Source organism: Bactrocera dorsalis, chromosome 2 (genome assembly GCF_023373825.1).
Source record: "Bactrocera dorsalis isolate Fly_Bdor chromosome 2, ASM2337382v1, whole genome shotgun sequence".
Taxonomy (NCBI): Eukaryota; Metazoa; Arthropoda; class Insecta; order Diptera; family Tephritidae; genus Bactrocera; species Bactrocera dorsalis.
Genome location: NC_064304.1, coordinates 90,889,163 through 90,901,308, shown reverse-complemented (window position 1 = coordinate 90,901,308; position 12,146 = coordinate 90,889,163).

The window sequence follows — 12,146 nt, the reverse complement described above, 5'->3', positions numbered from 1 at the left end:
TTCGGCAGAACTCACTCTGCTTCTTCTCCGGTGACTCCGGCCCTCCTACATATCTCTTGGAAGTATATGCGCGGAGAAGATGCCACTAGGAGTAGGCCTTGCTGCGCAGTAGCCCAGGTTATCAGAGATACAATCGAAGTGCTAGATGATTACGTTTTTTTGTAGTTGAACTGAGAGACATTTGGACTAATCAAAAATGTTCAACTGTTTGTTTTGTAGTGTTTTTCTTGTTTACATCCATCCCCGTGTAATCTTTTTACTTTTAGACAGGCTTATTAGCACTGTTTTGTATTGAAAGACTTACACATTTTTCGAATATATTCATCGTAGTTACAGTTAGCTTTCGGAGCTCGTACTTTAAAAACATAAATTAAAAAATCTTTATAAACTATACTTTTTTTTAAAAAGATTTTAGATGACATCATCATTGGGTTATGACAGCGTTAGTTTACTGATTTGAGTTATATTAGCAGTTTTAAGGAGCACCTTTTCTGTAAGTACCATATATAAGTTATTGTATTATCCTAGCTAATCGATCTCTTCGGTAAAAATCCATTTACACTCACCAAGAACATTACCTTTTTTACTTTAAACCTTTATTCACTACATCACTATGTGAGCCGGTACACTCATAAGCAAGCACGGCATATACTAAATTAGCTAACAAACCAGTTTCTCTCATATGCTATTCGAAAAAGTTTTTCGGCATTCAAAATTCATACAAATTTCTGAGAAGTAAATTTAAAGCAGTGTTCGCTTTCCTCTCATTTTATTGCTGTTGTTGGCGCGCTCGTGTATTTAAGCCATTTGCTTAAGTAATTACCAAATTACTCAGTGTGAAATTGCAACTACTAGTTCATCAATTTGGGAAATTTATGCTTACAAGATATTTAATTAGAATATTTAAACTGATGTTTGAATAGCAGATTCTTTCAATACTTTGTGCGCGTGTGTTTGCGAATAGCTGTGTGGCATATTTACAAGCATATAAATCTGCCACGCGGCACATCAAACTTTTCGAAAGTGTGCGGTATTGAAGTGCGATAATTTAATCCCATTTATCTATTTATAATATTCATGTTAGTGCATAAATACTGCGTTTGATCTTAATTATAAATAATGGCACATATACTAAATATCTTTAAATCAGTCGAAAAAAGCTTTCAAAGGTTGCTTGTTTGTGCTATTTCATTACTTTTCAATAATCAGAGTTGTCATATCGAAAATTAGAAGATAAATACGGGAATTCTTTAGAGAAAAACAAGAAAAAACGTTAAATTTGCTTTTTCCGAAGCATTTACGAGTATACCTGTAGTTTCCACAGGTGCTTCTGAAAACGTAACCGGCCACGAATTAATGTTACTTAATAAAAAAAATATATATAGTATATTTCACAAAACTGTTTATTTTGACTTTGATAGGTCAGTTTCTATGATAACTATATGCAAATTGATCGGATCTGCATGATGTGTGCGTAGATTGTAGCCTTGTGAGGCAATATAGAGAGAGCTACTTGGCTTGGCCAAATTTTACCTGTTTTTTCAGTGACCTAGACATTTTCTAATTGGATATTATTTTCGATTATAAATCTTCAAGATAGTACTTTTGTTTTTCTGATGAGAACTTTTGGATATTCCATAACAAAATTTTCAATAAATTTCGCTCTTAAAAATGTATTATTTATGTGTTGCTTTACCATTAAGAAATGAACCTGGCTCGGAAGTTGAGAAGATTTCAATTCGATACGTATATGTATTTCTGAATATTTTGTATTTGTTATATTATATGTTTTAGCCAGTCGATATTATTATTTTTTTAATAAATGTTTAGATCAAAATCACTTGCCGCACCAAAACTATCAGCTAGTGCTGTCAGAATCAATTGTAGAGCAGCGGTATGAGTAAACCACAAGAAAACAAACTGTAACCAAGATATGAGAGAAATGTAGACTTACAATTGTGAATAAATATGTAAAATATTTTTCGCTGCTGTGGTTCACATTAGTTTTCCGACCAACACACTTGCCGCTTATCTATTTATATTAGGTATAACCGTGCTAAGTTTCCTGCCGTCGACATAATTTGCATTTTAAATCAGGCAGGTAAATATTTTTGCTGTCAGCTGACGCACCGTAATAAATTTTAATCTATAGAAAGGCGAACGAAATATTAGACTGCGCATCAGGCCAAAGAGAAGTTTATGTAAAATGGTTGGCTAGCAGAATATGTAAAGCACAGATAGAAATATTGCAAAAGTTTCGCCAAAATATTTACATAGGTAGTAGAATAATGGTTGAGATGGCATTTTAAATGAGCAAATACTAGCTTGTATTAATTTTGAGACTTTTTATTATGCGGTTTCATATTTTTTGCTGATTTTCAAAAGATTTTGAACAAAAAAATCTACAAAAACAATTTATTAACTTTCCTCTTTTCTAAATTGATAGTCTAGCTGGTTGTTCAAGAATTTGACGGCAAGCGTCGGTAGCAGCAGATAAACGCTATAGACGGCTCATTTCCTTGAGTCATGATGCTTGAAGTTCTGGCAAGTAATATATTGAAAATATTGATAAGAAAACTTTGAATTTGACAAAAAAAAATTTAACTAAAATTTCTATTTTACATAAATGGAGAAAGTTTACACTTACGTATGTCTTACAACCCAACTGACATATTTTTGCTCCAAATACCCAAATCTCTGCAAGAATTTAGCGCATTCCTCGAAAGCGGTTGTTGAAATTAACTTTCTAAGCACTTCTTGCCAACAAACTCTGCCTCATTAACTTGAGATAAACAGAATTAGCGGTACGCAGTAAGCATTACTTGAGCTGTGAAGCACGAACAGCTTGCAGGTAAATAGCGCAGTGAAAAACGCTCTAGCGCTGTTAAATAATTATGCTGAGTGTGTGAAGACAGCTGCGACGCGTGTGTGGGAATGTATGTATGTATATTTGAAACTTATATTATATTACATGTGTAGCAATATATACATTAGGGGGTGTACAAAACGAATATTTTTTTGTTAGAAATAATATTTCCTACAAAACTATGAGTTTTACGATGTAAAATGATTTTTTTCGATGAGTTATAAAATTTATAAGAAACAAAATTTTTTAACTTAAATTTATCAAATTTCAACCGTCTATATATTTTAATTCTCATCGTGGATTTTTTTTTGTAGAGCATTTAATTTCCTACAAAATCTATCAAAAAATTTATGTATATTTTTCTATCTGATAATTAAAAAAACATTAAAAACTCTAAGACGATGGACCTTCTTGTTACAGTTAAGAGCTTACACTTGGAGAGACTTTCTTAATTGCACATTAAATTTTTTCTAAGCACATTTTTTTCAGAGTTCCACGTGCAAAAACAAATTTTCGTTTTTTTTACCTACTGTAATATACAATTTTCTACATACATATATACATTCTACGCTAACACTTATTTCCTGCACATCTTTCATTGGCATATTCTTATGCGAATATATGCTTTTCTTGTTTCCTATTTCCATTTCTTTTGGGGGTTAAAATATCTGTAGTTAGTTGGCTATATGTGTATGTGTAATTTTTAAATCCGGCAGCTAGAAACTTTCTGAAAATTTTACATTTGCTTATTACGGAAGTTGTCAAATGAAATGTTGCGTATACGCAAGGGTGCGCACATTTTAAAGCAATTTTAAGCCACAACAAAACGCTCAACGAGAATAATAACACCTGCTGTTAGCGTATTTAAAAAGTTTAGTCGATTTGTTAAGTGGAACAGAAAAGTAGGCATATTAGAAATGTGTATATATACGAGGGCTGTCCGATAAATAGCCGACCTAACCATGATGCACGCGACTTTTTCAAAATTTTTTTTTTTTTATTTTTCTACATAGTCTCCTTGTAACTCCACACACTTCTCCCAGCGATGCTCCCATCTCTGCAACCCTTCCAAATAGTACTTGGCGTCTTTGTCTGCAAAATACGAGTTCACGAAAGAGATTGCCTCCTCATTTGACGAAAATCTCTGGCCGCCGAGCGCAGTTTTAAGTTGAGGAAACAAAAAAAAGTCGCTTGGTGCTAGATCCGGTGAATAAGGTGGATGGTCAAGCAGTTCGAACCGCAATTCGTGGATTTTCGCCATAGCGACTGTTGAGGTGTGAGATGGTGTGTTGTCTTGGTGGAACAACACTTTCCTTTTTTGCAAATGTGGCCGATTTTTCGAAATTTCTTCCTTTAGCTTGTCCAATAATGATGCGTAGTATGCTCCTGTTATAGTTTTTCCTTTTTCAAGATAGTCGATAAAAATAATTCCATGGCTGTCCCAAAAAACACTCGCCATCACTTTCCCAGCCGAATACACAGCTTTAGGTTTTTTTGGGGCTGGTTCCCCCTTTTCAATCCACTGTTTAGATTGGATTTTTGTTTCGGGCGTATAATGATGAATCCAAGTTTCGTCTACAGTTATCAATCGGCCCCAAAACTCGGTCTTATTGCCTCTAAACTGAGCCAACAGAGCGCTGGAAATGTTCATGCGCGCACGTTTGTGGTCTAGCGTAAGCAAACGCGGCACCCAACGCGCGGACAGCTTTCTCATGCCCAAATCTTGGTTTAATATGTGACAAACAGTTTCTTTTAACATCTTCATAATCTCAGCTATTTCCCTAACTTTAATCCGGCGGTCGTCTAGTACCAATTGATGAACTTTAGCGATGTTATCGTTAGTGGTTACAGTTTTTGGGCGCCCAGGACGTTCATCATCTTCCAAGCTCCTGCGAACACGTTTAAATTCAGCTACCCAAAAATTTTACGGTGGTAAACGATGGTGCAGAGTCACCATACACAGAGTCCAATTCATCTTTGATTTGTGAAGGCGTATTGCCTTTCAAAAATAAAAATCGGGAAATCACCGAAATAGACTCACAAAAACCACTGTCAACAGATAATTGCGCAAGATAAATTTCTGAAATTTTGGCGAGTAGCTATTATAATATGCACAATTTGAAGTAGAAACTTTTTATTCAGATGTGCCGCTAGCTTTACGTTGAGGTCGGTTATTTATCGGACAGCCCTCGTATAAGCCTAAGTATATAAATATACATATATTGTGCACTTGTCATTCACAAGCAAAATGGGGAATATGTGTGGCTATTTGAAAATGTTAAGGCAAGTGCTTTAATAATTAAAAAGAAAAAAATATTATTCTAAGTTATCGAAGTAATCGTATACAGATGTCTCTTCAGGCAAATCACTTCAAACAAAAATAAAAAAAAAACATAATAATCATAAGTTGCGCCTCAAAATCCGTTATAAATTCCTCTTCTTACACTTACTTATTTTGCATTTATTCACGCAGGTGTTTTCAAATTTAATTTATATTTACACAATGCATATTCTCATAAACAATTTACAACATTTAAAAGTAATCAAACTCTAAAGAGATTACACCTGTCACCGGCATATAATTGCATTGTGTCTGCGCACATTATTAAAAAAGTAATCCGAAATCATAATAAATATCACATTTTAATGTAATTTACATTAATAGCATAATGCGACTACTTTACACACACATACACACAGCCATATAATCCCTACATGTCATGTATGTAACCGAATATAATGCCATGAATGTAACGAGCAAAATTTATAATAACAGATCTCGCTTTTCTCCAGCTCCTCTGTCAGCCTTAGGCATTGTGGCAATATTAACCACATGTAAATAATTCCTTTCATCACATTTCAGCATACATTTTTCTGCGTGATATGAGAAATGAAAAAAATGTCATTATAAAGTAACATAATTCACTTCAGTGCATTACAATAGAAATATGTACCGCTACAAATGTAAGCTGATTTATTTTACAAAGCATGCAATTTTATTATTAAGCAAAGGCAGATGTATAGGCGCGAGTTTAGAGCATGTGAATGTGGAATTTAAGGTGCGCTGCTGCCCGCTGGGAAACTTTAAACAACATTTTAAAAATAAAAAACCAAAAAATCCAAAGTCATTAGTTCTAGTTTTTAGTTTATTTTTAATAAATCTAGTCAGCCTCGTATATATATCGTAGTCGAATATATATTTTCTGAATGTTTATGCTAAAAGTCCGTAGTAAAAGAGTTCTTCGAATAAAATTGCTTATTTTTATATAATATTGATATTTTAACCTAAAAACAAATCTAAGATGTGTAGATGACAAATCCAGTCTAAGGAATGCTTCTAGGCGTCCACTATTTCTTTCCAGGCTGCTTTAAATTATCAGGTCTTGGATATTACTTGTATTATCAGGCATTATCAGTCGATAAAATTGTTAAATTTGAAATATTTTAGCCGAAATAAACTCAGAAGCTACAAGCGTTTATTATTCACAACATTCGATGTCAATAGTCAAGCTACTTTAGAAATTATAAATTATTGAACAAGCATATAACACAACATAGATGTGTTTTCTACTTCAGCATTTTCACCACCGAACTCTGTGAGCGGCTTTTAAATCAGTTATTTTACTAGAAGGTACCAGAAAGAAAATTGGGTTCAAAAAGATGCAGAAAAAGCTTCAAGTTTCATACCAAAAGTTAGTATCCTCAATGTCATAGTCGCTGAAAAATCTGGCCGTCTAAATAATTATTCCTTTAAAAAGAACAACAAGTCACAAACTTTTCACCAAGTCAAATCCAGCTCGGATATCGGACCATTGCAGCCTATAGCCGCTAAAAAAACTGTCTGTTTTAGATCAACTTCTTTTATGCAATATTTTTTATTTGTGAATAGTTTTACAACTTGATTGCAATCGAAGTTAACAGTTTTCCACATTTTACCTCTTTCGAAGGCTATGCCCATACTAGGCTTTCATATCTTGGTCACCTCAAATCCATGTTTGTTTTCTGTAACCATGCTGCAAACAGCTGTCTACTATACAATTAGTAGATTCAAGCAGATTTCATCTGCTAAGAATAATTGTTTTGCGATATTAAACTAAGTCTTAAAAGCTCACTAATAATAAATCGCGTATACGTCATGACAACCCATCAACGCAATGTATGTATGTATGTAGGTGGTGACTTTGTGAGTGGGATGTGCATATTGTGCATCTGTTGGGATGTGTAAAACCACAACCACTCTTGCAGCTATATTTAATATTAGTTTCTATGGAAGCATAAGTGTGTGATTACAGTTTAGTATTAGAAATTGAATACGAGTAGGTGTGATTGCTTGCTACGGGTTCTTGGTTGTTGTTGTATTATAATTCCTGCAATATTAAACTGAAATAAACATTTAGAGCATTTATATTTATGTCTTTATGTATTTATATATAGACATAACAGTGGGTGTATGAGTAAATAATTTGAGTTTTACCAAGTAAATTTCATTACTATTCCATTATAAATCAATCTGAATACTAAGTCATACTTAGTTAAGTTTATTTGTTAGTTAATTTTTGAAAAATGTATTTAATGTTGTTATCTGCTTTTAAGGTATTTTAAAGTTTTTGTGCTGAACATAAAATAGGAAAAGTGGTAGTAAATTGATCGAACACATCTGTGTACTGCGAGTGTGTCACAAGTTTGTAGTGCAATGCAATTTGCTTGGAATCGATTGATTCTATCATTCGGCCTTAAAGAATTTCGCTTAAAAAATTCCGTGAAATTGTGGTAACACAGTATTATTCTAGGTCAGTTTACGCAGAATTTTATGAAGGAAAATCCAGGAATTCCTTTCTTTTTTGATAAAACTGTGAACAGTTTAAATTTATATAATGTCAACTTTGACATGGTTTTGGAAATGAAGCGAAAAATAGACAGATGAAGCGTAAACGTGTTGTTTTCATATGCATATGTTTAGGGCAAAGAAGGTTTGTTTACATTTTCGGAAAATCTTTCTTTAAAATTTCATATCATTCCAATTAGATGACTTAAGGTTAATGAACTAAGAAAAGCTTTCAGAATTCCAGTGAGATGTAATAGTTAGTATACATATTAAGAGATAGGGAATAAGTCTCCAACATTCAAATTTCTAACTCAAAATTTTACTTAATTTTTGTTTCCTATATGTTTTGCTATTTGTTTATATCGAGACTGTTTATTTCGAAAATTTATATATCATTGGTGTGAGCGCACAGCGGATGTGAATCGACTTTTTATACAATACTTCAAAGCTCTCGGTTGCTAACCAGATGCAGGCACATTGCCATTCATTCATGAAATTGATTTTATAGTTAAAATAAAATAGATTTTCTTCTAATATTACAAATGTTCTGCATTTTTATGGCAAATACGTAAACAAAAGTAAATAAGTAAATAGAAAATGCCGAATAAATTCACTAAACGATTTCTTGTGGTTTGCTGAAAGTGAATTTGTTTCCATGATCATTTGGATAAAGTTGCCAGCAGATGTCATATATGCACATAGATATAGTATCTTTTGGTAACAACCTTCGGCTATTTTGAATTTTAAGCATCTTTTATGGACAACATGCGCCTATGAAAAGGAAACGGATGCACAAGTTTACATTAAACGCTGATTCTTATAGTTAGCAGCCATAATATTAGGCTCAACAATATTTTTTGAGAAATTCTTATATATACATATACTTTTTTTGAAATGTGTTTATGTGTACATGAACGCTGGCATCATTTCTTCTGAATGGCCTGATGGCCACTCATTAAACGGAAATTCATTTCGTTATACAAATGTTTATTCGAATTATAATATGCGAACAGATTTTTATTGGATTTGATTTATTTGTATTTACTTTCAAGTGTTAATTGGCTATTCACACATTAAGTTTGGTGCTAATGTTTTAAGCAGCTGGAAAATTTGATGAAAATAAATAGAAAATATATATATATATAAATATCTAATGTATTATGTTATTGTATATATATTTATGTATGCCAACTATTTACTTAATATAATATGAATTATAAGACAGTTATGTTCTAAAGTGGTTCGATATCGGTAGTTCCGACAAATTAGCAGCTTTTTTGGGAGAAAAAGACGTGTGCAAAATTTCAGATAAATATCTCCAAAACTCAGGGACTAGTTCACAAACTGCAGACAAACGGATGGACAGACTTACAGAAGGACTCAGCTCATCACTAAAGGTTGATAATCTAGATCTTCACAAGTAAGTGGTTTAAACAGCGATATAGCGAACCCTTCTTTTACTTTATTTTTCTCCGGAAGGTACTAAGCTCAGCCAACAGTCCATACAGTAAGGCTCAATGCTGACTAAAAGCTTATGGGTTTTCTGCATTTAGGGACCCAACTGAAGACGTTCAAAGGTAATTATGTTTATACGTATATCTTTATTTGTATACATATTTTACTTAACCATTCGAATATCATCTAATCATGCCATTATTGAATAGTTTTCGGTCTCGATGTAGTGTGCACAAGAACGTGCACAAATATATTGAGCCTCATATGCGTGCAAATACATATTCTCTCCAATTTGGTTAGTGTATTTTCTGTATTCGACACCAATTCACTTAAAGTAGGCCCCAATTATAATTTTGCTGACTAAATTCGTGTTTAATATCTGTCAATGTCAGCCGCAATTTGCAGGTGTGTGTCTAAGTAGAGCACGGATTACACACCACATGCATAGGTGTGTACGTGTGTGAGAGCGAGAGAGTGCCCGCTTTAGAAGCTAAGCAATTCAAAAGATTAGCACGTACAAATGTCAATATTTATTATAGCAGATGCGTGACACGCCTGACACAACCGACATGTGCACATTTTCAACAATTTTCATGTGTATGTACATATGTATATGTATGCGGGGGCCATACACACCTGCACGATGAAAGTGCCAATTGTCGCATTTATTTACTTTGCGTTAATTGGAGATGAAAATTCGTTCAAAAGTGAAACGACACTGAGTGTGAGAACGAAGAGCTGCTTGAAGCGCATAATTAATATTTGCACATTAAGGGATCATTGAACAAAAGGTTGAATTAGCTTAACATAGACACAGGCTGATCTGCAAAAAGCTGCTATTAACTATGCTGAAAGTAAATAAAAAATTTTAGATGAGCATTTGAAGGTTCATTTACGCCGCCAATTGAGAAGCCTGCACAACCTTTCTAAAAATTTTCACTTGTGTCATTACCATTTTTTGCCAATGCTTTTAGATATACTTGTATTTGCCGAAAAGTGATTGGGCCAGGCATGATGTAAAGCAACAGTCATTGGCTTAAATCAAGCGCTTGTCTTTACATTGTCATTCTGAAGTATTTTGTAATTTTTTTCCAATTAATCACATTGCCGACTCTTCTGCTATTGGGTATTTCGGTATTCTGCTGTTTTTATTGTGACTTAAGGATTACAAGAGCACGTGCGCTGCAACAATGTCTCTTTGTATACAATGAACCTTGAAAGGTGCTATTGTGTAAAATCTATGAGGGATATAATGAAAGGTAGACAAATCGACTTTAAAACCACTAGTGCAGGCTTTATTGATATCTGCTGAAAGACAGGAATGGGCAATAGCCATAAATAAAGTAAATTTAATAAACAACAAACATTGTGTCAAATAAGCTCGTGGAAATTGTAATTAAATTCCCCCGAGTATATGATAAAAAAATGTATTTTGTAAGTTGGTGGGACTGTCCTTAATTATTGTACTGTGCTAAATATGAGCCTGATCTCTCAACCAGTTTGTTTAGAGCAGCTGCTTAAGTCACACCTCAGTAGTGAGATGCGATTTTTACAATGAATAAAAATCTCGAAAAAAGAATTTATTGTATTTCAAACCAAATTTCGTGTGCGGAATCGTTACGAATTTTGGAAAAGGCTTACGGTTATTCAATTTTATCAAAAACACAAGCCTACGAGTGGTAAAAAGCCTACAAGGACGTTCGAGAGATTGTTGAAGACATTCCTTGTTTCTCGGATTCGATCTTAGGCCTCCTCAACTGATTAAAATAATGAAAAAATGAAGGATATGATGTTTGAAAATAGTCAAGCAGGTATTAGAGAGCTGGCAAGAGAGCTCTACATTTCTCGCGATCCCGTTCGAATGATTTTGGTGGCAATTTAGGATATGAAACGCGTTCTTGCTCGACTCGTTCCGATAAAGCTGAATTTTTTTCAAAAAGAGTACCGTAAACAGGTCTCTTTGGACATGTTTGATCGTGCGAATTCCGATTCCACATTCATGAAGAGCATTATGACTGGTGATGAGACATGGGTTTGACATGCAAACAAGGGCCAATAATTGCTTATTTTCAACCAACACGCTTTGGTTATTTTGATCCACAATCTGCGTTCTTCGGTTCGTTACTCCTTTGCTCCCTAAAATGCAGGGCTCTGCTCTTTTTCTGTTGTTGAATTTGCTAAATTTGCGTATAATTTATCAATTTCATCAAAGTGGTATTGCCTCTTACTTGACTTTCCTTATTTCATTGTTTCAGTTTTAGGTAATTATACTACTTGTTGTTCGAGTAGTCACTTCCGTAGGCTATTTCCTATACTAACGCTAAATGAGGATATCATATTACTGCAAAATCCAATTATGTGCAACATGTGATATTTGCCATTGGCAGATTTGCATATGCTCGCCTAGGCATTAGACACTTGTTGGTCTTAATTAGTACAAGTTTTGGGCCTGAAGGCAGGTAATAAGCAAATATAGGGATATAGACATGTGCCAAATATTATTAGCATATTGTCTCTTTTATATGGGTATGAATGTCTGTAAGTCGCTTATACTTCTGAAATCCATGCCCGATGATTGGCGTTGCAATTTCTGCCTAATTTGTATCAAATGATTGTTAGATTTGTTTCATGTTCCAATTATTCTCCAAATAAGTAATAAACTGTTAGTAGTTTTCAAATCATTTGTTATTTATTGAGTTAATTGGCAAAAATGGTGAGAAGAATTACTTCTGCAAGGCATTAAATCACGTGACCACAATTTCTTTTCTCTTTAAAATGACGCACAAATAATTGTGTGATTTTTTTAAGCAGATATTTCCCATAAATCATTAGGTTATCAAATATTTCCCTTCCTCCTTTTTGTCTTTTGAATTTCGCGGCTATGTAGAATGCACTATCTGGCAATACTATACATCTTTGAAAGGTTTTGACATAACCTACAAAACGAAGCTATGCATGATTAGTTTGGATATTGCGTTCAACAGTTATAGACGTGTAAAT